The 27,176-nt window shown below is 41.9% G+C and overlaps 1 long non-coding RNA gene across 4 annotated transcripts in view; it reads right to left on the minus strand.

The window, feature by feature from the left end:
- Nucleotides 1-9,718: 9,718 nt before the first annotated feature.
- Nucleotides 9,719-27,176, minus strand: part of LOC139041579 (uncharacterized) — a 37,145-nt gene continuing 19,687 nt past the window's right edge. For 2 of the 4 annotated variants that reach the window (XR_011496998.1, XR_011496996.1), the window contains exons 2-5: nt 21,667-21,805; nt 19,341-19,546; nt 15,615-15,667; nt 9,719-15,171 (exon numbers count right to left, since the gene is read on the minus strand). This is a non-coding gene — a long non-coding RNA (uncharacterized lncRNA). Of the gene's footprint in view, nt 15,172-15,614; nt 15,668-19,340; nt 19,547-20,495; nt 21,806-24,671; nt 24,733-27,176 lie in introns of all 4 variants that reach the window. The other 2 variants (XR_011496997.1, XR_011496995.1) reach the window with 2 other exon arrangements.

Consider the following 27,176-nt stretch of genomic DNA (forward strand, 5'->3'; position numbering starts at 1 on the left):
TGGTCCTCACTGTCATCAGAATCATTACAAAAATGTAAGTTTATTTATTGCTAGGATGATTGAACAATTATTATACTGATATGAATTGAGTCCATGCATTCCCCTTTAAGTAAATGTATTTGATTTCATTGTAGAAAATTTAAAAAATATTAAAAGAATGAAGAAAATAAAAATAGATAATAAAAAATAAATAGTTATAAATAATAAATAAACCCTCACATGAAATGAGTTACCATGAACGTTTTCTTTTCCTCTGGTCTTTGAACATTTTCTCTCCTGCCATGGTGACCGTGGGTTACAGGGAATCAGGGTTCACCTGGGTCTCGAGTGGGAGCCTGAGAAACCACATCAAAGGAAGGCAGCAGGCATGCAAATTACCCACTCTCTGAGGGGAAGGTGGTGAAGAAAAATAACAATACAGGGCTCTTTTTTGAGACTGTGTAATTGGAATGAGTCCACTTTAAATCCTTTAACAAGGGTCCGTTGGAGAGCAAGTTTGGTGCCAGTAGCCGCAGTAATTCCAGCTCTAACAGCATTTATTAGAGCTGCTGCAGTTAAAAAGCTCATAGTTGGATCTTGGGAGCAGGGCTGTCAGCAGCAAGGCAGAAGTGAGCCACCCCTTGTCCCTGCCCCATGCCTCTCTGTGCCCCCTTGGTACTCTTAGCTGAATGTCTTGAGGGGCCAGAAGTGTTTACTTTGAAAAAATTAGTGTTCAAAGCAGGCCCGAGCCACCTGGATACCACAACCAGGAAAAACAGGATAGGACCGTGGTTCTATTTTGTTGGTTTATGGAAGGGAGACCATGATTAAAAGGGGCAGCTGGGGGCATTCATATTGCACTAGGGGTGAAATTCTTGGACCTGCAGAAGCAAAAACAATTTCTTAATAAAAGGGAAAAACTTTTTTTCTCTCAGTATATATAAATGATGCTTGCATGGCCACATACATTTTAGAGGTATCGTGGGAAACTTTACAGAAATAGCCAGGACTGTCAGATGCATCGGAAGCATCTCCTATACACCAGCAGTTTCCAAACTTGAGGAAGATCAAAATCAGAATCACCTGGAGGGGCCGGCCCCGTGCCTGAGTGGTTAGGTTCGCAAGCTCTGCTTTAGTGGCCCAGGGTTTTGCTGGTTCAGATCCTGGGGGAAGACAAGGCGCCACTCATCAGGCCACGTTGAGGTGGCGTCCCACATGCCACAACTAGCAGGACCCACAATTAAAATATACAGCTATGTACTGGAGGGATTTGGGGAGAAAAAGCAGAAAAAAAAGAAGTTTGGCAACAGTTGTTAGCTCAGGTGAAAATCTTTAAAAAAAAGAATCCCCTGGAAGGTTTGTTGAAACACAGATTGCTGGGTTCCACCCCCTAGAGTTCTGATTCAATAGGGCTGGGGCGGGGCCCAAGGATTTGCATGTCTGAGAAGTTTCCAAGTGACTGATGCTGCTGGTCCCGGGACCACCTTCGCAGCCATTGATCTGCACCATTCATCTCTATCCAAAAAGGATGTGTTCCAGAGCCAAGTAGAATGACGCAGTTGTCCTCATGGGTTAGTAGAACAATGTAGTTTGCATTCCGACTAGTAATGTAGTGCCTTTCCCATTACTAAAGCAGGGGATTTTCTCAGGAAACTAGATGAGGAGCTTTCAGCAGTGACTGGAGTTTTTGAAAGACTTTTTCTCCTTTTCTCATTCAGACCTTAGATTGACGCTATTGCAAAGTTTTTCTTCTCCGTTCAAAATAGCTCATTGTCATCAAACCACTGGGGAAACCTCGCTAGAAAATGATCTCAGGGGATTTGTGTTGTAGCAATTCCTCAACCAGAAGCCACCGGCATCTGTAACACTAGGCACTTTTTCACCAGCCTATGTAAACACACGTCATCAGTATTTCTACTTGTCAGTCAGGGATGGGGGCAGTTTTAGGCGGGTGGGGAGGATTGGAGCCAAACAACTCTTCACAGAATTTGAGGAGAATTAAACCAGAATGTTTAAGAAAAGATCTCTGTATGGCAGACCTTTAAGATCTTTCATTAGTTTTGTCTCATTGTAGCCAAATGCTGTGTCTTTTCCAGAACTTTCAAATTCAGGAAGAACTCTGTCTTCACTAGAATGTGGGGATTGGGGGCAATGTTGTTTTTTATTGCATCACAAGTTTCTAGAACAATGCCTGGCACATAGTAAGTGCTTAATAAACATTTGTTAAATGAATAATTAAAACCTGAATTCTTTAAAGGTAAAAATTTCCATTAGGATAGTCCCAGCTATCGGTGTGCTCCATTGAACTCTCAATTGCTCTGCTTTGGAGGTTACAGTTCTCTGGCTTTCAAACTGCAGGCTCTCCCTAAACAATCACTCTCCCTAAACAATCAGCCTACCCATTTATATAACTCCTACTGGGTGCGTAATGTGGAGAAGTGGGTTCAAAAAGCATGTGTGTTACCAGAGGGCATGTTATCAGGCCTATTCCCATATGACACAGTCTTCTCTAATAAAAGAAACAAAGGGAAGGAAAACATACTCAAAAACTTCTATGTTTACTCTCTAACCTGACACATTTACTAGATTGGTATTGAGCAGATTCTCTGAATCAATGTGTTTCTGAGAAAATTCAGAAAATTGAGTATTAGCATTTTGATAAATTTTCCTTTGATGCTGAATAGGTTCTGTAGGGGAGGAAGACATTTCCTCTTCCCAAATGTGGGTTCGTCTGGCCGGAGAACGAATTAAATTCACATGAGACAGAATAGCAAGAGAAAATTAAACAAAGCTTTATGAGGAGCCATGGCCCGGGGCTTTTCTTCCCGAAGAAAGAAAGGGCACGGAAGAAGTGGGGTGCACAGAGTGGTTATATACTCCCAAACAGGGTGTTTCACATGTGATTGAAAATTCCCTCCCACAATAGTCACAAGATTGCCCTGTCGGCACAGTGCTTGATGGACACAGCAGGTAGTGGTCTGCTATCTCAGAGGGCGTAGCAGGAAGTAAGTCGATTGTCTGGAGCTGGGCGGTCACAGGTGAGCGCAGCAATCAGTTCCTAGCCTAAGAAAAGATGCTTAATCCTTAAAGAAATGCCAAAGTTGGGAGGGGGAGGGAAGTCGGTTACAGGAGGTTACCAGACAAGCACAATAAAATACAGATTTAAGTCCTTGCCTTTGGTATTGATTAAGAGTTTCTAGAGAGGAGGTCATCTCCTTTCTTCTTCCTGGTACTGAGAGGGAGGCACCTTTTACAGATAGAGATTTACCTTACAAAGGTAAATGTGTCCTAACAAAGGGCAAGTTCCATTCCTCCTTCCCTGTCCCAGTTTATCAAAAGCAATCAGCCTCAAATAATCCTGATGCCAAAGAGACGTATCTTGGGGTGGCCAATTTCAGGTCCCTACAGTTCAGACGCCTCTTCTTTGTATTACTCATCAGGGTTTAAAAAATTATTTATTTGTTCATTTATTTATTGCTTCTAAGACTCTCACTAGCCAGAGAAACACACCCCCTTCTATTTCTGTTTCACATGTAGATGGCTGTTATCCTTAAGTATCTGCATAGATGGACACAGAGATGCCACACTTCAAGAATCCCAGCATCCTAGATCTGAACCCTTGAATTGAACCATCTCCACATTCGTGATGTTGCACGATCCTTCTAGCTCTGGCACCCTCTCAGTCTCACTCTGTCTCTAGTTCCTTATCACCTTCATGTCTTCCAGACTATAAGATCCTCCTAGTCTCTCTTATTTCCTTAACTGGTCTGCATCCCAGAGATGACCATCTGAAACTTTTACCAGTAGCATTATTTACTTTGCACCTCTGTCTTTCCATCCCAGCTGCCTAGCAAATCTCAAACTCTGACAAATGAATGCTACAATCTAAAGTTTCTAAAACTACTCTTGTTTAGTTTAGAACTGAGAGAGAAAATCATGTCACACTGAGGAATTATTTTACTATCGGTGCATGGCTTTCACCTTCATCTAGATTCTCAGTCCCTCTAGTCCCACACTGTCTAATATGATAGCCACTAGCCACATGCAGTGAAGGACAGTGATCCCTGACGCCTGAGAAACAAATGAGGCCGACCCTCCAATTGTTCTAACCTATGGCCTGAACATAGTTTCCAAGCCACAGCACAGAGAAGAGAAACCAGCAGAGCCCAGCAGTCTCACTGAGATGAGATGCTGCTGGGAATCCAGACCGGCCAAGGTATGTAGAGTTTGCAGGGCAGAATGCTAGAGTGGAGGGAGCTACACAGAGAGAAAGAGCTCTGGAAATCTGTAGAGGGTCCTCCTTGAGTAATTAGCTGTGCGATCAGTGTATGTGTGTGAGGAAACTACCAAAGGCGGGAGGCAGGACCACCTTGACTAAGCATAAGAGAGAACAGTGCACAGTGCTCACATAAGGCCAAGAACAGTGCCTGTTCCCACCATCTGGAATGAAAAACCATGACTCATGTGCATTAGGCAGAGGACTCAGAGGGGCTTTGTCTCAGCTGTGGGGAATAATTAGCTCTAGACTGAAAGCTGCTCTGATCCTACCACAAAAAGCCTGCAGGATCAGACTGTTTCCAAGTGACTGAACTGCATCCTAGAACAAAGCTCAGAAACATTTACAGGAATACAAAAATATCCTGCATTCACTAAAGGAAAATACGAAATGTCTGGCATCTAGCCAAAAATTACCAGACATGCAAAGAAGAAGGAAAACAAGATCCATAATGAGGAGAAAAATCAGTTAATCACAACCAACCCCAAATGACACAGTTGATAGTAGATAAGAACTTTAAAATAATTATCATAATTCCATATCACTTTATTGCATATGTGCAACAAGCTAGAGAAAAGACTGAGCATGTTAAGTAGTGATATGGAAGCCATATAGAGATAAAAACTGCAACATCTGAAATGAAAAATACACTAGATGGAGTTAAAAGCAGATTAGACATCATAGAAGAAATGATTGTGAACTCAAAGACATAGCAATAGAAACTATCCAAAATGAAACACCAAGATATGCTGTAAGTGTGAAATACATACCAGATCCCAAAGACTTAGCACAAAAAATATAGAAAAATAATAATTTTATATTGATTACTTGTTGTAATGATAATATTTTTGATATGTTGGATTAAATATAGTGTATTAATTTTAAAAATCTATTCCTTTGTTTTTTAATGTGTGTACTAGAAAATGTAAAATTACATACGTGGCTCACATTACATTTCCATTAGATAGTGTGTCTGTCCCCTAATTATCCTTAAGTCCTTTTTTCTATTTGGAATCAAACAGCCTTGGTTCCCTCTACACATTGACTAGCTGTGTGATCTTAGGCAAGTCACTTATCCTACTTCCTAACATATAAAATGGGAATGATAAGAGTTTCTACTGCATAGGGTAGTTGTGAGGAGTAAATGGGACAATGTGTTTACAGTACTTAGCATAGGGCTTGGCACATAGTAACATTCAATAAATATTAGTGATGATTATTGTTTTATTATTCACTAATTGTCATGTCAACCACAGAATCTTGTCTCCCTCATTCTAAGCAGATGGCCTTTCTTCCTACTGCACTGAGAAACTGAGGCCATTATGTGATTTCACAGAATGTGTTTTTCTCTCATTCATAGGTTATCTCTGCTTCTGTTCATCCCACCTCCTGCTCTCAACTCTCAAGGCCAAGGCACTCTACCTTCTCCCCCCACCCCCTCCTTTCCCTCCTCCCCATCCTCCTTCTTTGGGGCCAACCATTCACCAGAGCCCTGACATTCCTCTTCCACCTGGTCCAAAGACTTGCTACTTCCTCTCTCCAGTAACATGTTTAAGTTCCTCCTATCAGAACAACACCAGCAACCAAAACCCAAAACTTGGCAAATATCGTACATTCTGTTTCCGTCCAAAATTCTCAAAAGTAATGTCTATATTTCCTGCTTCAATTTCCCTACAACTCCATAGAAACTGCTCAAATTTCCATAACCAAGGATTGTCTTCATATTATGAAACCCAGTGGATAATTTTCAGCCCTTATCTTTTAAAAATTTTTTAAAAATTGTTTGTTTTAACTGCAGTAATATTGGATTATAACATTATATAGCTTTCAGATGTACATCGTAATATATTTTGAATTCTGTGTAGATTACATCATGTTCACCATCCAAAAACTAATTATAGTCCATCACCTCACATGTGAGCCTAATCACTCCTTTTGCCCTACCCCCTTCCCCTATGGTAACCACCAATCCAATCTCCATTGCTATGTGCTTGTTTGTCATTGTTTTTATCTTCTACATATGAGTGAGATCATATGGTATTTGACTTTCTTCCTCTGACTTATTTCACTCAGCATAATACCCTCAAGGACCATCCATGTTGTCACAAATGGCTGGATTTCATCATTTCTTATGGCTGAGTAGTACTCCATTGTATATCAATACCACATCTTCTTTATCCATTCGTCCCTTGATGGGCATCTAGGGTGCCTCCAAGTCTTGGCTATTGTGTATAATGCAGCAATGAACATAGGGGTACAAGTATCTTTATGCCTTTGCATTTTCAAGTTCTTTGGATAAATACCCAGCAGTGGGATAGCTGGATCATATGGTAGATCTATTCTTAATTTTCTGAGGATACTCCATACTGCTTTTCATGGTGGCTGCACCAGTTTGCACTCCCACCAGCAGTGTATGAGGGCTCCCTTCTCTCCACATCCTCTCCAACACTTGTTGTTTCCTGTCTTGTTAATTATAGCCATTCTGACCAGAGTGAGGTGATACCTCATTGTGGTTTTGATTTGCACTTCCCTGATAGCTAATGATGTTGAGCATCTTTTCATATGCCTGTTGTCAGCCCTTATCTTAATGGCCTCTCTGTTGACTGCGATGCTGTTGATCAGGAACATCTGAGCTAGATGCCGAGGAGTCCACATCCTTAGCCCACCGTGGTAGGATGTAGGTGAGGTATTAATGGATGCATAGTTTTCCTTTTGGACTCATTCACTTTAGGAGTACCTCCTTTCTAGTGCAGGAATGGCAAAACCAGAGAATTAAAATGTTTGGATTCTGGGGCCCGCCTGGTGGCACAGTGGTTAAATTCACATGTTCTGCTTCTCAGAGGCCTGGGGTTTGCCGGTTCGAATCGTGGGTGCGGACATGGCACTGCTTGGCACGCCATGCTGTGGTAGGCGTTCCATATATAAAAGTAGGTGAAGATGGGCACAGATGTTAGCTCAGGGCCAGGCTTCCTCAGCAAAAAAAGAGGAGGACTGGCAGTAGTTAGCTCAGGCCTAATCTTCCTCAAAAAAAAGAAAAAAGCTTTGGGTTCTTATCTATGTTCCTTGCACAGCTCTAGCATAAGCCAGAAGAGATTTGAAAGATGTGAGTAGGCAGCACAAGCTTAATCTTACCCCTCCCCCACAATCAGATGCCCCTTTGAGATATGGAGGAGGGAGTTGGGGTAGAAAGCTGGAGATTTTGATGTAAGTAGGAGGTATTCTGTACCTTACCCCGTCTGAGGCCAATTCCAGGTGTGGGAGTATAAAACAATGCTGTTTTATTGGGAATCTGAGACTCGGGAGGAACCATGCCTGTTTTCAAAGTAAGTCCTAGAATATGGGAAGGCCCACAGAGAATTCCTACATGGAATCATAGCCAGGTGCTGGTAATTAGAACCAAGATGATGCAGTGTCTGGGTATGAGAAGACTGGAGACACTCCTCTGGGCTTGTCTTTGGTCCTCGAGTGACTGTGATGACATTTAAAAGTTTGGGTGATCCCCAGAGAGAAAGAGTGAGCCAGAGGTTTGGAAAACAGCCTGTGATCTGGCTGAATGGATACTGCATCAGAAGACATGTGCTCAGTCTCACCAGGAAGTAAACGAGCACATGGCTATCTCTTAGCAGAATGTCAGTGTGGCGTGGAACCCACACAGAGACGAAACAGGGTGAGTTAACCTGAAACTAGCACAGGATCAAGAAGTTCAATTTCAAGAAGTAGACGCCCCTCCACGTGAACATCATGGTGTCTTTATCAGCTCCTAAAGCTAATGGAAGTGGAAGAGGAGAAAATTTGAACTTTGATGTATCTGAAAGTGATTGAATTCAATTTTCTGTCAGAAGGAATGGTTTCTCAAATAAGAAATTAAATTCTGCTACAGAAAAAAAATTTATAAAGGTATATTCTTGGACTCCTAATGTTTTGGCTTATGATATTAATTTTTATAAAATTCCTGTTCTTATAAGGCTTACATTCTAGTAACACAACCCTTGTCATCTACCTTAAACCATTTCAGCATAGACAGAGTGATGTGTTGTATGTACTTGTTAGTTTAAACTTTAGAGGTAGTTTGCTGCCTTAATCCAGTATCCATACTCCAAGGACTGTCAGGACTTTGTAAGAAAGGCCACACTCTAGAGGCACCTATGAAAAAATGCTTCTGTTATTCATACCTTGATTAAAACCTGAGACTTTGTGAACACAAGAAGTTGGTTTTTATTGGTGAAATTAGAGATGTTAACTAGCATGATAAATTTCAGAAATGGACTCTGTTGAAAATAAAGGTTTTTTTCTTTTTGGTAAGAAAGACTGGCCCTGAGCTAACATCTGTGCCAATCTTCCTCTATTTTGTATGTGGGATTCCACCACAGCATGGCTTGATGAGTGGCACATAGGTCTGTGCCTGGGATCTGATCCCATGAACCCTGGACTGCTGACGCACAGCACACAAACGTAACCACTACACCACCAGGCTGGCCCCAAAGTAAAGATATTTAAGACATGTGCATTGGCAAAAATATTTTAGAGACATTCTCCTTTCTTGCATGAAGAGGGAATCAGAATTCAACAAAGCCTGAAGGCTTTACCATAATGAATAGATAAAGACTGACTTTTCTTTTTTGACAGAAGTGTTAGTTGCCTCTGGCATGCTGTGACATCTGACTGATGTGAACATTTCATGAAACATATTGATCAGGGGACCTAAAGAGACAGAAAGCTGGAGTTTCACAGAGCTTAGAGGAGAGTTTGTATGAAATGTTTTGTGTGTCTTTGTTAATGAACAAATGTCAACTGTCTGAGTGTGACTCAGTATTTGGTCTGAAGCTTAGTTTCCTTATAACTTGGTACTGAGGATGTGGTGAGCCAACCCTCAAAATTTTTCATGGTACTTATTTTGAAGTTTTTAAAATATTTACTTAATCATTAAATTTACTATTTTAAAAAATTTATTTAATCATTATTTTCTCCTTGAATCTTGGCCACACAGAATTGGATCATCATAATCCTTGGTTTGTGACAATTAGAGTCATATCATCATTAGTCCATGATTGGGCTATTTTATTTATTTAATCAGATATGCCATTAGTTGGTTGTAAAAATTAAATAAGTACCCATGAAACCAGCGTTCAAAAGAAATGCCAGGACCTTGACAATAATCTACATTTCTCCTAGGTTTCCCAGCAGCAGCATTATTGACATCTTGGGCTGGAGAATTCTTTGTCAAGGGGCTGTCCTGTGCATTGTAGGATGTTTAGCAGCATTCTTGACCCCTATCCAACAGATGCTGCTTGCAGGCCCCTTTCAGTCATGACAAGCAAAAATATCTCCAGACATTGCTAAATGTCCCTTGGAGAACAAAACTGTCCCCAGTTGAGAACCACTGATTTATTCATATTGTCCCCTCCTCCAGTATTCATTTTCTATTGCTGCTGTAACAAATCACTACAAACTTAGTGGCTTGAAACAACACAAATTTATTATCTTACAATTCTGTAGGTCAGAATTCTAACACAGATCTTACTGGCCAAAATCAAAGTTCCCTTCTGGAAGGGAACAATCCATTTCTTTGCCTTTTCCAACTTCCAGCAGCTACCAGCATTCCTCAGTTCATGGCCCCTTTACTCATCTTCAAAGCCAGCAACAGTGTGTTGAGCCCTTCGCACATCTTGTGTTAGACTCTGGCCTTCCTCCGCAGTCCCATCTCCCTTCGACTCACTCTTCTTTTTTGCTTCCTTCTTCTACATTTAAATACCTTCTGGTTACTTTGGGCTCACCCCGATAATCCAGAATAATCTTCACAACAGCCGATGAGCAACCTTGATTCCATCTGTAACCTTAATTCCCCACTGCCACACACCCTCATATATTCACAGATTCCAGAGATCAGGATGTGGACATCTTTGGGGAGCCATCATTCTGCCTGCCACCCCACCATTCCATCCCCCTGACTCCCCCTACTTAAGGTAATAATCATCTTGAATTCTTTGTTCATAAATTACCCTGCTTTCCTTTTGAGATATGTTCATGCCCTCTATATGTATCACTAAAAAATATATATATATATTTGTATAATTTTTTTTGAGGAAGATTAGCCCTGAGCTAACGGCTGCCAATCCTCCTCTTGTCACTGAGGAAGACTGGCCCTTAGCTAACATCCGTGCCCATCATCCTCTACTTTATATATGGGACGCCTACCACGGCATGGCACGCCAAGCGGTGCCATTTCCGAACCCAGGATCTGAAGAGGTGAACCCCAGGCCGCCAAAGAGGAACATGTGAACTTAACCACTGCGCCACCAGGGTGGCCCCCTAAAAAATAGATATTTTTAATTTTTATTGTTTTGTAAATCTCCACAGGATACTGAGTTATATATGTAGCCTTTCGAGACTCTTTTCACTTAGTAGTTTTTGGCTAAGATTCATCCACAGTATTACATTTGACTGCAGTTCATTTATTTTGATTCCTGTATAATATTCAATTGGTTGAATGCATTACAACTTATTAATTGACTTTCTTGTTGATGGGCTTGTTTCCAGGTTTTTGCCGTTGTGAACAAGACTGATATGAACACTCGGGCATGTCCTCTGCCGCACATCAGCAAGAATTCCCTTGGGTATGAACGTAGGAGTGTAACAGCCAGGTCATGAGTTTGTGAACATTTAAGTTACTTTCCAAAATGCTTGCATCAACTTAGACTCTGTTCACTGTTTATAAGAGACACCACATGCTCTTCATTCAGGGCATAAAATGGTGTCTTATTCTGGTCTTGATTTGTATTCGTCTGATTATTGATTATGTTGCCTGATCATTGATTATGTTGCTTCCAAATCAGATTTCATTTAAACAAAGGGCTCCTTGGCTTAAAAGCATCGAGTTAAGAAAAATCATTCTCTAGATGAAAAAAGAAATGGACTAAAATAGAAAATTTTGGCAGGATCGTTAGAGGGGTAGAGAATGGTTTGTGCGACGTTTCTGTAAGTCTGAAGTAGCTCATGAGAGTCTCTGAATTTATACTAGTTTCACACCTTTGCCAGGTCTGAGTCTTGCTAACAAAGAAGTTTAAAACTGTGAAGTTGCGATAATGAACGGCCTCATCTGCCTTTGCAGCAGAGTACAGGTAAAAGCACGTGAGGATGTGGGCACGACTTGAACAGGGAGTGGTTTCCAAGTGTTTGCCCCTTCTGTTCCCAAAGAGTATGAATCTTGAAGTTTAGGCTTCACTGAACTGCTATTTATACCAATTAAAAGTGTTAGTTGTACAAGATTTAACATGATATTTCAATCATAGAGCATCCAAGGAGAGGAACATCCATTAAAGCAAAAAGAAAACTTAATACCACCAATGGAAGTGTATTTAAAACTTAGAACCTCAAAAGTGCCTCCCCACCCTGATAGGCCCAGTGGATTGAGGGCCCTTCAAGTCTGTCGGTGTTTGTGCTTCTGAATGAACAGTGTGGAAAATCTTTCCGGATGACACATAGCTGGTTCTCTGAAAACTGTGCTGATAGATGCCAGAGTGAGAAGTAATGTCCCTTTCCTCATTTTGTGGACCTTGGTATTCTAGCATGAGAACCTCTATGAAGAGCTTCCCATCTTGTGTGCAATAGTATGGAAATTTTTCTGTAGTTCTAAAATGCAATTTTTTCCCCCCGAAGGGTCCTAGGTTATTTTTACTTCTGTTCGAGGCATCATTTCAGCAGGATCATAGGATTTTTCAAAAAGGCCTTGTCTTTCATATTTTTCAGACAAAAAACATAGTGTGGTATTTTCAAAATTTAGAAAATTTCCTTTGTTCCCTAGATAAGCTAAGACCCATAAAATGTTCCCAAGGCAAAATGACTCAAATGTATCATACTATGCCATGTGCTTGAAACTCTCACTCAGTGCTCACAGGTCCATGACTTCTCAAGCTTCTCCCCCATGACCATCTTCCAAGCCCAAAATATCCATTTTCATAAGCTGTAGCTGCTGGAGAATCAAACAGTCTACACAGCATGAGTGTACTGGATGAGCTGGACTTGGTAGGGGGCAAGCAAGAAACAAATTGATGCTTTCTCAATAATTATCCTTTTAATCTTCTCTGTTCAATAGTTCTTTTCTGCCCTTAAATGAAACTTCAGGAAGATCCCAGAGTCTCTCTAGTCTCTCTCTTTTACTAATGGATTAATTACTTATCCAAATATTTAAATATTGATCTAGACAAAACTTTACTCTCTCATTTTCTTAAAAGTTTCTCTACTCTCCCCTCAGCTCAGAGGGGTTAGAGGGCAGGTGGATTAGAGAAAAAGAACAAAGTCTTGCATGGCTGAGAGATTTTAACCTGACATTCATGCCCACTGGGAACGGCAGATGTCTGAATGTCTTACCTGCGAGATTTTTGTCAATTCTGCACAGATCCACCTTTAGGAACCTCCTACATGCAATTCCAGGAAAGGGCCGTGCCTCTTGTGACTGACCTCTTAGGAATCATGTCTCAACCAATGGCTACCAGTTGCCCACCCCACGTGGTCTCTGTCTATTGAGTTCACCTTGGCCTTGCAGGTGTTTCTCTGGGATGGAGGCCCTTTCAAGATGACTTGAGTCCAACTCTCTCCTGAGGGAGCCGTATCTGCTCAGCGTGGAACTAACACGTGTCCTCAGAACTCAGAAGTATAGGCAGTTGCCAATAGCCGCTTCTATCTTTGTTCAGCCCTGCTAGGCCATTTCAGTCTCTCCCTCTATCACTCAGGGCCCAGACAGGAAAACAGAAACCACACGAGATAATTCAAACATAGAAAGTTTACGAAGGGGATTTGTTATGAAAACATTGAAGAGCTCGTGGAGCAAAATGGGCAAAGGAGGGAAACCCAAAGCTTCCTGTTTACAGGCAGTTGCTCCTCACCCAGGGCTGGAAGATCCTGCGAGCGGGAACTCACTCACTGCCAGCAGGGGCTGAGGCTGCTGTTGCCAGAACCCCTGGTTTCTGCTGCTGAAACTGCCAAACGCTGTAGCCTGCAGCCTCCCACTGTTAGAAGAAGCATTTCTAGACACAGAGATAGAACAGAGGCTTCTCCCCATCTCCTCCCTTCCGGTCTCCCCCAGTGCTTCCCTCGTCGGTCAAACATAACTAGAAGCCAGCTGCGCAGGGATTCCAGGAAATGCCGTTTATAGGGCTCCCGCCCTCTGCGAAACAGAGCAGAGCACAGAAGAGCCGTTCCACCGAAGAAACGGAATGGAAGTGAGAACACGGGAAAATTGGACCGCTTACCTTTAGGTTTTTGTTTTTAGGGCAATGAGACAGGTGCCAGTCGCCCAGACTCTAGAGAACATGTATCAATTCTCTGAGCGGCTGTGTGCAGCATCTACTCCCTTGCTTGGGGTGGGAAGTAAGCAGTAAAGCACAACAGCAAACGTGAGTCGCTGCGAAATGTTCAAAGTACCGAATAGCGTATTTTAATCTCGTGGTTATCCTGTAACAATTGTGTTGATATTTGCACTGATGGTGCAAAAGCAATGGTGGGAAACACTGCTGGTGCTTCAGTGGGAATCAAGACAGTGGCACCAAACAGTACTGGCAGGTATTGTATTCTTCACCATCGTGCGCTCCCAGTGAACATAAATGCCGTTCCACTTACGAATGTCTTCAAGAAAGAAGTAAACAGAGGATGGCGTGGCATTTGACTCCCTGCTGCTCCAACTGTGGCCCTGGTTTAGCTACTGCCGTCTGCAGCCTCCTGGTCCAGGGCCCAGACTCTGGACCCAGATGCTTAGGGAACAGCACGTTTGTTTGTTTGTGACGGTAAGACAACCAAAGACCCCTCATGCCTCCTATAAAATCAGCAATGCCTTAAGGATTGTGTCCTAATGAGGGTCTTGTTATTATGGAGAGGGAAGCTCCCTCAGAGCTCCTGGTATATGATAACATGCTGAAAATAATTTTCAACCTAGAATTCCATACCCAAGCGTACTATAGAGTGAGCATAAAATAAAGACATTTCAGAGAGGCAAGCTTCCTTTCTCGGGCAGCTGCAGAGGACATGGTCATCATGGGGAAGGAAACCAAAAAACAGAAGTAAACCTGACATCAGGTAAAGGGAGATCCACCACATCCCCCAGGATGATAGGGAAGGTAGTTCCCAGAATGACTAGTGTACATGGGCAGAGAGGGCAAAAATCCTCATGGCTGCTCAGAAGCTCCAAGGAGGAATTTAGATAACTGGTAAAGAATTTAGAATCGAATTGCTGATCAGCATAGAGACAGCTAAGTGTGTGGGAAAAATATTAATTCCTGAGGAGATAAAGTTATACAGAAAAGGAAAATAATCATAATTTGTTACGTCTCAGTTTTTAATAACATTTGTAGTCATAATAATCAGAGTGGGAATTTAATGTATAATGCTTCATGCTGAGGAAGCAACAAGTAGCAAGACAAGTGAATTAAGTATAAAAGCAATCAACTAAGGGAATATTGTGGGACATTAACAAACCCTGTTATCCAGGGCACGTTGCGTTCACTGGAGCTGTCTCCACCTGTTTCTCTTAGTAGGGTGATTCCCTCCTGCTGGCCCTAAGAGCACCCAGCCATATGAGGTGGAGTGCTCTATTTGGAATCTTGCTGCCTGAGGCTAGTTGCTACCACTGATGGTTCCACACCGTAAAGTTATTTTACATGTTCAGCCTATGGAATAGGCTTTTTTTTTTCTTTTGGTGCTGAGGAAGATTTGCCCTGAGCTAACATCTGTGCCCATCTTCCTCTATATTATACATGGGTTGCCACCATATCATGGCTGCCAACAAGTGGTGTAGGTCTGCTCTTGGGAACTGAACCTGGGCTGCCAAAGTGGAGTGTGCCGAACTTAATCACTAGGGCATGGGGCCAGCTCTGGAATAGGAAATTTTTATATTCATATTTGAAAACTACATCTGTTGGCCCACTCTGAAAAAAAAAAAAGAAAAGAAATTAGTGTTTGGACCTGAAATTGAGCCTTTATATATAACGCTATTTACAAAGAAACACTTCATTTCAGGAAAGCTAAAAATGACTGATTTCCATCCTTAACTCTGACTAACTCAGTGTGAGGCCTGATGAAGTCACATAAGCTCTTGGTGTTCTGTTCTAATCTGTTAAACGAGAATAATAATTCCTGTCCTAGTTCCAGCACACTCCTATTATGAAATTCAAATGTGCTGATGTCTATTAAAGTGTTTGGAAAAGTGTAAAAACCTGTAACACAAAAAAGGATGCTAGGGCTCCCCTCCAGGAATAAAGTGGGTACGAGGCCTCGGAAAGACTGTCTTCACTTCCTTCACCGGTCCTTCTCAATACAAATGTAAGACACACACATTCAAAGAAAAATTTAAACCGTTTTTGCTTTTTACCTGACCTCCAGCATATACATCATTTAACAACCAGGTTCTCTCAGTTCTTCAACCTTGAATGAGGAGGAAAATAAACAGATATTGAAAACATTTCCTCCAAAATCCAAATGTATCATCTCACTGGTCTTCACACAATAAAATACCAGGAGGAAGATACCAGAGAAGGTTATCATATTGGAGTTTTGTTTAGAATAGAGACATATCCGTCCCCTCCAGTCCTCTCTGTGAGCTGATCTACAATTGTCACTTGTCCAGAAGCTAACTTGATAGGAATGATCAAAATTGACTCGGGTTTTTTTTCTTCTTCTCCTCCCTAAAGCCCCCCAGTGCATAGTTGTATATTCTAGTTGTGAGAGCCTCTGGTTCTGCTATGTGGGACGCCACCCCAGCATGGCCTGATGAGCAGCGCCAGGTACCCACCCAAGATCTGAACTGGCGAAACCCTGGGCCGCCAAAGCAGAGTGTGCGAACTTAACCATCTGGCCACAGGGCTGGCCCCTTGGCTCTGATTTCAGTTCCCAGATTTGTTAACATTTCTGTTGCCTGAGCTATCTTGGTCTTCATCTGAAGCCTCTTGTAGAGAATCCCATTTGTCTCTTGCTTTCCATCATCTCTTCTCTGTCTTATTGGGTTATCTGCCTAGGTTGACAAGGCCCATAGTTTTCTCCAGAGCAGACATTAAGTCATTTATGCTGTGTGTTGGTGGAGCCAAGGAGGAAGCAGCAGAAACTGGGGAATATTAAGTTAAATAGAATATTTAACTCAAATTATTATTTAACTTAATATTCCCCAATCTCTACTGCCAAGGAACATTAGGCTAAATAGAATCATTTCAAAGGCACTTTCCACTCTTACATCAAACAGGATCTTTGACAGGAGTCAACGCAGAACAGGATGAGAGGTTCTTCAGCAAGCAAGAATCCAAAGCAAAAGAACAAGCAAATAAACAAAAGCCAATAAAACCCTCTAACTTGGTTCAATATTCATTCTTTCAAAATTCAGGAAGGCAGAGAGTCGATTAAATGACTGATCTGGGCACATCTGACATTCTCAAGCTATTAATTCTAATAGACTGTACTGTCCTTTTGGACACTGGGCATTCTGTGGAAACCAGTTAAAAAATACCCGTTCTGGGGCCGGCCCCGTGGCTGAGTGGTTAAGTTCGCGCACTCCGCTCCAGCGGCCCAGGGTTTTGCCGGTTCGGATCCTGGGCGCGGACATGGCACAGCCGGTCAAGCCACGCTGAGGTGGCATCCCACATGCCACAACTAGAAGGACGTACAACTAGAATACACAACTATGTACTGGGGGGCTTTAGGGAGAAGAAGAAAAAAAAGAAGATTGGCAACAGATATTAACTACGTGCCAATCTTTAAACAAAACAAACAAAAACTTATGCTAATATGTTTGGGATGTTCTGGTCGCTTCCAGAAAAGGCAAGATTAATGATCATTGATTAGGTGAAAATTGATCTCTGGCGCCTCTCCTGGTAAACTAATTCTAGCCACTATGTCGTGATGGTTCCAGATCCTTCTACCAAAGCTTTTTCCTGAGTAACTATCTGCCTTACTATTTTCTGAACTCACCCCTCACATCATGAGGAAAATTAAAACTGTGCTATCATATTAGGAAATCATTGTTAATTTATTAACCTTCAGTGAGGTTGTAAATGAAAAAAATAATAGATAATGGTTGATACCACTTCTTTAGACTACTGTTGTCTTTTTACAGGAATTTTAAAAGCAAATATTAGCCTGTGGAATCCTGTATAGAGCTTATATCTACTTTGTGCAGCCTGTTCCCTGTCTGATCTCATCTCCTGTTTCTTTCCCCGTCCTTTGCTTTATTCCAGCCACACCGGCCCTTGTTGCTCTTTCTCAAACTCTCCTGGCACACCCCCACCTCAGGGCCTTGGCACATACCATTCCCTCAAATTTCAGCACAGCTCCCACCCATACCTTCTTCAGACCCTTACTCAAATGTCACTCGAGACCTTCCCTAACCTTAGTCTCTGTGGAACTATGTACAAGCTTCTCAACAATCCATGTCTACCTCCTCTGCTTTATTTTCTTTGTTGCATTTATCATACACCGCATATCTCACTTGTTAGGTGTATTGTCCCTCCTATGGGTAGAAGACAAGCTCTCTCAGGACAGAGCTTTCTGTTTGTATTTACCTAGTTTTTCCCACTTGCTATCTCCCCAGCATCTAAAATCCTCTGCTCAAGGTTATTTAATGAACTAGTGAATGTGCAAGTATATTTATGTAAATTAATAATTATATTTATCTGTACATTTAAATCTGATGGGGGTTGCAGGGCAGATGTTCTGGAAGCCTTTACCTTCCTTGCATTGGCACTGCTCATGTCAGTTCATGAGTGGAAAAGTGTCTTAGGCATATTTAGGTAGTAGAGCAACTCTATATCCTTCCGCTGCTTGTGAACTTTTGGTGGACATGATGCCATCCTACCAATGAAGATCAGCTATTGCCAGGCCCTTTTGCTAGCGAAGGGCAGTAGAGTGTTGCAGTTAAAAGACAGACTCTTGGGGCCGGCCCGGTGGCACAGCAGTTAAGTTTGCACGTTCGCTGGTTCAGATTCTGGGTGTGGACATGGCACCACTTGACAAGCCATGCTGTGGTAGGCGTCCCACATAGAAAGTAGAGGAAGATGGGCACGGATGTTAGCTCAGGGCCAGTCTTCCTCAGCAAAAAGAGGAGGATTGACGGCAGTTAGCTCAGGGCTAATCTTCCTCAAAAAAAAAAAAAAAAAAAGACAGACTCTTGGGGCCAGCCCCCATAGTACAGCAGTTGAGTTTGGTGCACTCTGCTTTGGCAGCCCAGGTTTGGTTCCTGGGCTAGGACCTACATCACTCATGGCCCTGCTGGGGTGGCGACCCACATAGGAAATAGAGAAAGATTGGTGGCAGATGTTGGCTTAGGGTGAATCTTCCTCAGCAAAAAAAAAAAAAAAAAAAAAAGATAGACTCTAGAACGAGACTGTTGGAGTTTGAATCCCAGTGCTGCTTTAGGTTTCTCATCTGTAAAATGGAACCAGTGAGTTAATAATGTAAAACATTCAGAACAGTGCTGGCTCGTGATAAATACTAGGTGTTTATGTATTTGATATGTAATAGGAAATATGACTATCTGAGAGTGAGCCTGTCACAGCTGCAGAATTCTTTTTTTTTTTAAAGATTTAAAAAATGTTTTTTCCTTTTTCTCCCCAAAGCCCCCGGTACATAGTTGTATATTCTTAGTTGTGGCGTGTGAGATGCTGCCTCAGCGTGGCTTGATGAGCAGTGCCATGTCCACGCCCAGGATTCGAACCGATGAAACACTGGGCCACCCTGCAGAATTCTTTTAAGAAATGACTCTTCTGAATTTCTTCTATTACTAATTCATTTTGATTGCCAAACACTAGCAGAGGAAGACAAATAACATCAACCAAGTGTTTACCACATGCTAACCAAAGTTTAAGTGTTTTACATGTACTGGCTCATTTGGTACAGATACAGAGAGGCTAAGAAACCTCCCCAAAGTCACACAGCTAGTAACAGCAGAGTTTGTAATGGAATATTGTGTCTGGATCCAGAACTCACACTCTTCACAATTATATCATGCTGTCTCTTAGGTGCCAAAGGTTTGAGAGCAAGGTATGGGTAAAATAAAATTCAAAATAGCAAAAAATTTTACTACTACAATTTGCTTTGAAACTGTGAAAGATACCTTGGTTCAGTTTTAACGCATAATACTTGGTAGAGGGGCCGGCCGGTGGCCAAGTGGTTAAGGTTCCGTGCACTCCGCTTCAGCAGCCTGGGTTCGCTGGTTCGGATCCAGCGTGCAGACATACTCCACTCATCAGCCACACACTGTGGCGGCTTCCCGCATACAAGGTGGAGGAAGGTGGGCACGGGTGTTAGCTCAGGGCAAATCTTCAAAAAAAAAAAAAAAAACCGCAAAACTTGGTATAGTTCTTAAAGCAGTAGGATCCACAGTGGCAGACACTGAGAGCATTAGCGTGAACGTTCAGAAGTAGGCAGAAGTACCCAGAGAGGCAATGTGGCAGGAGTTGGATCTAGAGCTTCCGCATTTTAGTAATAGAAATAGCACCTATAATATGATCATTTGCATTTTCATTTACATTTTACATTCCTGAAGGAAATTACGCTTTCAAAGCACTTTGCCAGAATTCTGTCCGATCCTTCCCTCCTCTCCTTCCTCAGGTGATTTAAGCCACTTCACTATTCTTCAGCATCTGAGTCAGCTAAGGACAGTTCAGGACAAGAAAGCCATAAAAATACTGTTTAAAAACTTAAATAGGGCTTCTAGGCTAGTTAGAATTTTACAAGCCTTGAATCTGGACATTTCCACCATGCTAGACTTTTACTGCTGATAAGGAAAGGTTGAGGAGACAGTGTCCTGTCCCGAACATCAACGGAGGGCGGTGGAGATTACGCCCCCCGCCGCCCCGACCTCGTTACGTTCTGGGAGTAATGGCGCATTCTCCCCAGTAGGTGGCAGAAGACCCAGTTCTCACCTCCGGTTCTTTCCGTTTGCGCCACAGTGTATTCCCATGGGAGGACCTTACACGCTAGTATAAAGTGGTCTCAGAAGGCTGTCTTTTACTGAGTCCGTCACACTTTTTTGAGTTATTGTCAAGACAGTGACTCAGCGGGATCCCTTCTGGTCCTAACCTCTTTCCTGTTGGCCGATCAAAATGTGGTCCCCTGACCAGCAGCCTTAACATCACCTTGGAGCAGACTCAGTGCCAGGCCTACTGAAGCGGAATCTGCATTCTAACAAGATCCTCAAGTGGTTTGTGTGCACCTGAAAATTTGAGAAGCTCTGCTGTTAAGCGTTCAAGGCAGGCATTTGGCTTACCTAAGTCTGTCCCTGGATGTTTTCAAATTGGGACCCAGAGAAACTCACAAATCAGAGTTAGATTGGAACTCTGCTGTGGCTCCGGGGAGGTCCCCTCTGCATTCTTAAGGTTGAACAGGAAGGCAAAGCTTGATTTTTCCAAACTGTCAGATAGGGCCCAGGATTTAGAGAAGCCAGACACAGAACTGTCGACGTGAGGGCGAGTGGCTGGCAGACTGGAGCTCCTTATGTTTATTGTCATTTCACACAGGGTAGTTCCAGTGCAGATTATCCTACCGGATAATCCAGCCGCCCTGCTCAGAGGCACTGGTTGGAAATAAAGGCAATCAAACCACTTCAGCTTCCTTCTGCGGCTCTGGAGGAAGGCTTCACTCCTGTGCCAGGCCGCCAGGGCTCCAGTTCTGGATTCCATCCTCTTGTTTTTTGTTTTTGTCTTTTCAAGGTTTCTGAAATCATACTCTGTTTTCCCCAGATCAGTGAATTAATCCGGACATGAACATGTCATAATTGCTATTCCTCTGCTATTTAGGGGATTTTCATTTCTCTGCTGCCATAAACTCACGACAAATATGTGAAAGCAACTGTGGAGCTTGACAGTGTATGAAGATCCCTCGGTGTCCCCATCTCTTTCTCCCCAATAGAAACTGGCCCTTTTTCCCCCCTTATCTCTCCTAAATTTGATCCTTAGTAATTATCTATTCACTTTGTAATCACAGTATTAAACGCGTAAAAGTAGAATACTGGGTAAATTAGGCTCAATCTCCAGGCGACATGAAGGAGTAAAATATTCTGGGCTGAAGGACACTGGACAATATAGTCAACACTCTGACATTTTGGATGGGATGATTCTTGGCTCTGGGGAGCTGTCCTGCGCATTGTGGATCTTTAGCAGTATCCCTGGCCTCTAACCACTAACCAGTAACACTCTCTTAGTTTCCATATCCAAAAAATGCCTCCAGACATTGCCAAATGTGGGGGGGAGGGGCGGGGAGAGGGCAAAATTGCCCCCAGATAAAAACTATCTTGTGTCGCATCATCTGTCTGAGCTTGGTATATGCTGTTCTCAACTTCGTACTGATTCTACCTTCTTAGTTTGAGAGGTATCGGGAGTAAAAAGAGTTTAAAGATTGTAAAAAGAAGGTTCAGGGATTGAGAAATATGAGCCACATACACTATTTTCCATGGAATCACTCTTTTTTCTTTCCTGAGAAGGATGCGTGGATGTGAAACTTCAGGTGGGAATGTCTTTACAGATACTGGCAGAGCAGCCAGGGCAGTGGTTCCCAACCTTGGCAGTAGGTTAGAATCAGCTGGAAAATAAACAGATTGATAGATGATGATGATAGATAGATAGATTATTATTATATAAATGTATAAAATATATATAATATAATATGTTTTATATCCGCCTCAAGTCTGTCCAGGGAAATTCACATTTGACAGTCCAGAGATGGGCCCCGAAGAGGTATTGTTTACAAGTGTCCCAGATGAGTCTAACTGCAGACCCTGTTGAGAATGATCTAGGGTTATGAAGGAGCACTGTAGCAAACAATAATTAGACAATACATTTTTTTCATGGATAAAACTTTTGGGGCAAAGAATGATTTTCTGGCAGATTCAAATATCTGAAACGTGGATGCATCTTATCTAAATACAGACAATGTTTTGAGTTTAGATTCCTTTCTAAGTATAAGGAGGAAATCTTCAAAATTTGAAAAAGATATTAATCATTAAAATCAAATGGTTTCTGGGGCCGGCCCCATGGCCGAGTGGTTAATTTGTGCACTCCATTTCGGTGGCCCAGGGATTTGCCGGTTCAGATCCTGAGTTTGGACCTAGCCCTGCTCAAGCCATGCTGAGGTGGTATCCCAAATAGCACAGCTAGAGGGACCTACAACTAGCAAATAAAGCTATGTACTGGGGGGCTTTGGGGAGAAGGGAAAAAAAAATTGGCAACAGATGTTAGCTCAGGTGCCAATCTTTAAAAAAAAAAAAAGTAGAACACCAAGCAAGCGGAAAACTACTTCCAGACTTCGCCATCCTGAGCATTAAGGAGCTAAAGGCATTGAATTCTGTAGTTTGGGTAACTCCTCTTGATACTATTCAAACATTCTTTTTTTTTTTTTTTAAAGGAAGATTAGCCCTGAGCTAACATCTGCTGCCAATCCTCCTCTTTTTGCTAAGGAAGACTGGCCCTGAGCTAACATCCGTGCCCACCTTCCTCTACTTTATATGTGGGATGCCTACCACAGCATGGTGTGCCAAGCGGTGCCATGTCCGCACCCGGGATCTGAACTGGTGAACCCAGGGCCACCGAAGCAGAACGTGCACACTTAATCGCTGTGCCACCGGGTGGGCCCCTCAAGCATTCTTTAATATATTTGTGACAGAGACTAATAGTTGCTTCTCAAATAAATTCTCTGTCTTCCTTAGTAAAAGACTGTAATTTTTAGCTTGAGATGTTGCTGCTCAGCTCAATGCATACATTTCCAAGCCATTTTTTTTGTTGAGATTTGGCTAACTTCTATTTTAACAAGATAATTCCCTCATGACTCTCCCTGTCTTCTTTTTTCTCTTATTCTTCTCCCCAAAGATCCCCCTAGTAGATAGCTGTGTATTCTAGTTGTGAGTGCCTCTGGTTGTGGTATGTGGGATGCCACCTCAGCATGGCCTGATGAGTTGTGCCATGTCCATGCCTGGGATCCAAACCAGCGAAACCCTGGGCTGCCAACGTGGAGCACATGAACTTAACCACTCGGCCACGGGGCTGGCCCCCAAGCCATTTTTATACCTAGATACGGCCATGGGATTAAGTTCTAGCCAAAGAAGGACAAGTAGATGTGTTGTATGAGGCTTCCCACAAAGGTCCTTGAAAGGAACGGATTGATGGACAGATGAATGGATAAGCAAAATGTGGTATATACATACTGTGGAATATTATTCAGCTTTAGAAAGGAAGGAAATCCTGATGCATACTACAACAAAGATGAGCCTTGAAGACATTATGCCAAGTGAAATAAGCAAATCCAAAAGGACAAGTATTGTATGATTACACTTACATGAGGAGGTAGATAGAATAGTTAAATTCAAGGAGATAGAAGTAAAATGGTGGTTAGCAGGGCCTGGAGGGGGAGGGGGGGGGCTATGGGGAGTTATTGTTTAATGGCTACAGAGTTTCATTTGGGGAAGATGAAAAAGTTCTGGAGATGGAGTGTGGTGATGACTGCACAGCAATGTGGAGATATTTCATGCCACCGAACTGGATAATTAAAAATAATTAAAATAATTTTTTTGGTGTGTGTATTTGACCACAATTAAAAAAATAAAAGGAAGGGGTTGGGTTTTTGACAAAGGCACAGAATTCAATGGAGGAAAGACAGACTTTCCAGCAAATGCTGGTAGAGCAATGGAACATCTATGGGCAAAAATGTGAACTTGACCTAAGCTTCATACCTTACACAAAAACGAACTCAAAATGGATCATGACTTAAATTTAAAGCATAAAACTAAAAACATAGGATGAATCTTCAGTATCTAGGTCTAGGCAAAGAGATCTTAGAATTGACACCAAAATATGATCTATAAAAGGAAAAATTGATAAATTGAACTTCATTAAAATTAAGAACTTTTGCTCCATGAAAAACCTTGTTAAGAGGATGAAGAGATGAGCTCAGGGTGGGGGAAAATATTTGCAAACTACATTTCCCACAAAGGACTAGTATCTAGAGGATATAAAGAACTCTTAAAACTCAGTAAAAAGGGGCCAGCCCGGTGGCACAGCAGTTGAGTGCACATGTTCTGCTTCAGTGGCTGAGGGTTCGCCAGTTCGGATCCTGGGTTCGGACATGGCACTGCTTGGCACGCCATGCTGTGGTAGGCGTCCCATATATAAAGTAGAGGAAGATGGGCACAGATGTTAGCTCAGGGCCAGTATTCCTCAGCAAAAAGAGGAGGATTGGCAGCAGTTAGCTTGGGGCTAATCTTCCTCAAAAAAAAAAAAAAAACAGTAAAAAAACCAAACCACCCAATTAGAAAATGAGCAGACATAGAGATGATAAATAAACACATGAAAAAATGTTCAACATTATTAACCATTGGGGAAATGCAAATCAAAACCACAATGAGATATCACTGCATACCTATCAGAATGGCTAAAATAAAAAATAATGAAAATACCAAGCGTTGGACGATGTGCAGAAACTGGATTCCTCACACATTGCGGGAATGGGAAAGCCACCTGGGAAAGAGTGAGGCAGTCTGTTTAAAACTGTATCCCTGGGTATTTATCTCAGAGGAAAGACGCTTACTTTACACATAAACCTTTACACGAATGTTTATAGCTGCTTTATTGATAATAACCCCAAATTGGAAACTGAAAGCAATCTTCAACAGTGAGCAGTTAAACAGACTGGCACAATGACACCGTGGAATACCAGTCAGCAATACAAGGAATGAACTGTTGATACGTGCATACAACATCCTGGATGAGCTTCCAGAGGATTCTGCTGAGCAAAAAAAGTTAGCCCCCAAAGGTTAAATATTGTGTGATTCTTTTTTTCTTTTTGAGGAAGATTAGCCCTGAGCTAACTGCTACCAATCCTCCTCTTTTTGCTGAGGAAGACTGGCCCTGAGCTAACATCTGTGGCCATCTTCCTCTACTTTCTATGTGGGACGCCTACCACAGCATGGCTTGACAAGCAGTGCCATGTCTGCACCTGGGATCCGAACTGGCGAACCCCGGGCCTCTGAAGCAGAACGTGCAGCACTCAACTGCTGCGCCACCAGGCCAGCCCCTGTGTAATTCATTTTTATAACATTTTTGAAATTACAAAATTATAGAAATGGAGAGCAGATTAGTGGTTGCCAGGGTTTAAGAAGAGAGTGGGGGCGATGGTGGTGAGTATGGTTATAAAAGGGTGACATGAGGATCCTTACATTGATGGAGATAAATTTTGACTGTTTCAGTATCAATATCTTGGTTGTGATATTGTACTTGAGTTTTGTAAGATATTAGCACTGGGGGAAACTGTGTGTGTGTGGGAATCTGTCTTATTTCTTATAACTGCACGTGAATCTACAATTATTTCAAAATGAGAAGTTTAATTACAAAAAAAAATTACAAAGAAGGGTCGTGCCCCCATCTGCTTTCCTTCCTTCTTCTGGTTTGCAATGGGGTTGTGATGGCTGAGGCTCTAGCAACTATCATAGATGGTGAAGTGACCTTGAGGATGAATGTCATATGCCAACTTTTGCACATTTACCAGCACATTATTGCATCAGGAAAATCCATAAACCAACTTCATTCATCTCCATCCTCCCAATCACCTACTGGTCCCTCCCTTTATTCAAACAAAGGAGGATCAGGGAAGCTTGTTAACACATCCATGAAGATTGTCTTCCCAGGGCACAGAGCTGGATGAGGAATTCTGTAGAGTAAATCTGGACAGAAAATATGTGATCTATTTTGTAGATTTTGTTAATTAATTTGTATTTGTTAGATAATAAAAATAAGCCAATGAAGGAAATTCAACTCCAAGATAATTTTGGTGTTTTTTTTATATAGATCCACCCTCACATTGCAACTTTAGCTCTGGAAAATCTGGGTTTGCAGCACCTGTTATTAAAATAAACAGTAAAAATCAATTAAGAGTTAAAGATGTCACGTAAAAGATTCCTTGACAGTTTCCTTCTTCTTATTCATGGAAAATAATAGCAAATTTCTCATTAAGGCTTGCATTTGAGAGGACTTGAAATTTATTTTATTTTATTCATATTCATAAGCTGGTTTCCATTTTATTTTTTAAGAAATTGGACCTTAACTTTTGGCGTAAAAGAATGAGAGTGATAAGCCATATTCATTATAGTTTATTGTTTAAAGAAAATCAATTTCCCATCAAAAATATTATATACAAACTTTTGTGGGAATATATTTATGTGCATTTTTCTGAGGATGGTTTTCCGCGATCCCCAGAAAAATGGGCCCAGGGTCCATGCAATTTTAACACTGTCACTGTTCTAACATGAGTTCAGGACCTCTCACCCTACAACTACTGTGCCTTAAAAGGCATTTTAATATGGACTAAGGAAAAAGTCCAGTCCTCAAACTTATACATGTAGGATGTAGGTTAGATGATAAGCTTTCAGTGGAAGTTATAAAGAGACTACATATGAAGATGGACAAATATTCTTCTTTTCTTTCTCCCAGATACTTTCTCTTCTCTATGGTGTACACTTTTCTCTTTTCTTTATGTTTTACCAGTATGCAACGCCAGGCCTGGGTAAAGCTATTGAGGAAATAGGCACCATAGCCATTATCCTGGAGGAAAAATGCATGCGATGGGAAGCCTAGATTGATACTACCCCAGGACTGAAGGTGAAGGGAATGTATTTTGAGTCTCTTTTCCCTGCCCCTTCTTGAAATCAGTAGGGCCAAGACCAGGGTGTGAGCCCAGGTGAAAGTACTGTTCCTAGATTAGGGGGAAATTCCTTAAGACTAACATAGTCCTGACTGTTTTTCTTAATAGGGTTTCTTCCTGAAAATGATTTTTCTGGATGGGTAGGACTTATGAAAAAAAAATGCCGCCAGGTAATGAGCTTTTCTATTTGTCAACAAATTGTTCCCTAAATTAAATCTATAGGCCTTAAGTTTGATGTAAGATGAAGCAACTTTAATAGGGCAGT

The sequence above is a fragment of the Equus asinus genome, chromosome 22, assembly GCF_041296235.1.
Source record: "Equus asinus isolate D_3611 breed Donkey chromosome 22, EquAss-T2T_v2, whole genome shotgun sequence".
Taxonomy (NCBI): domain Eukaryota; kingdom Metazoa; phylum Chordata; class Mammalia; order Perissodactyla; family Equidae; genus Equus; species Equus asinus.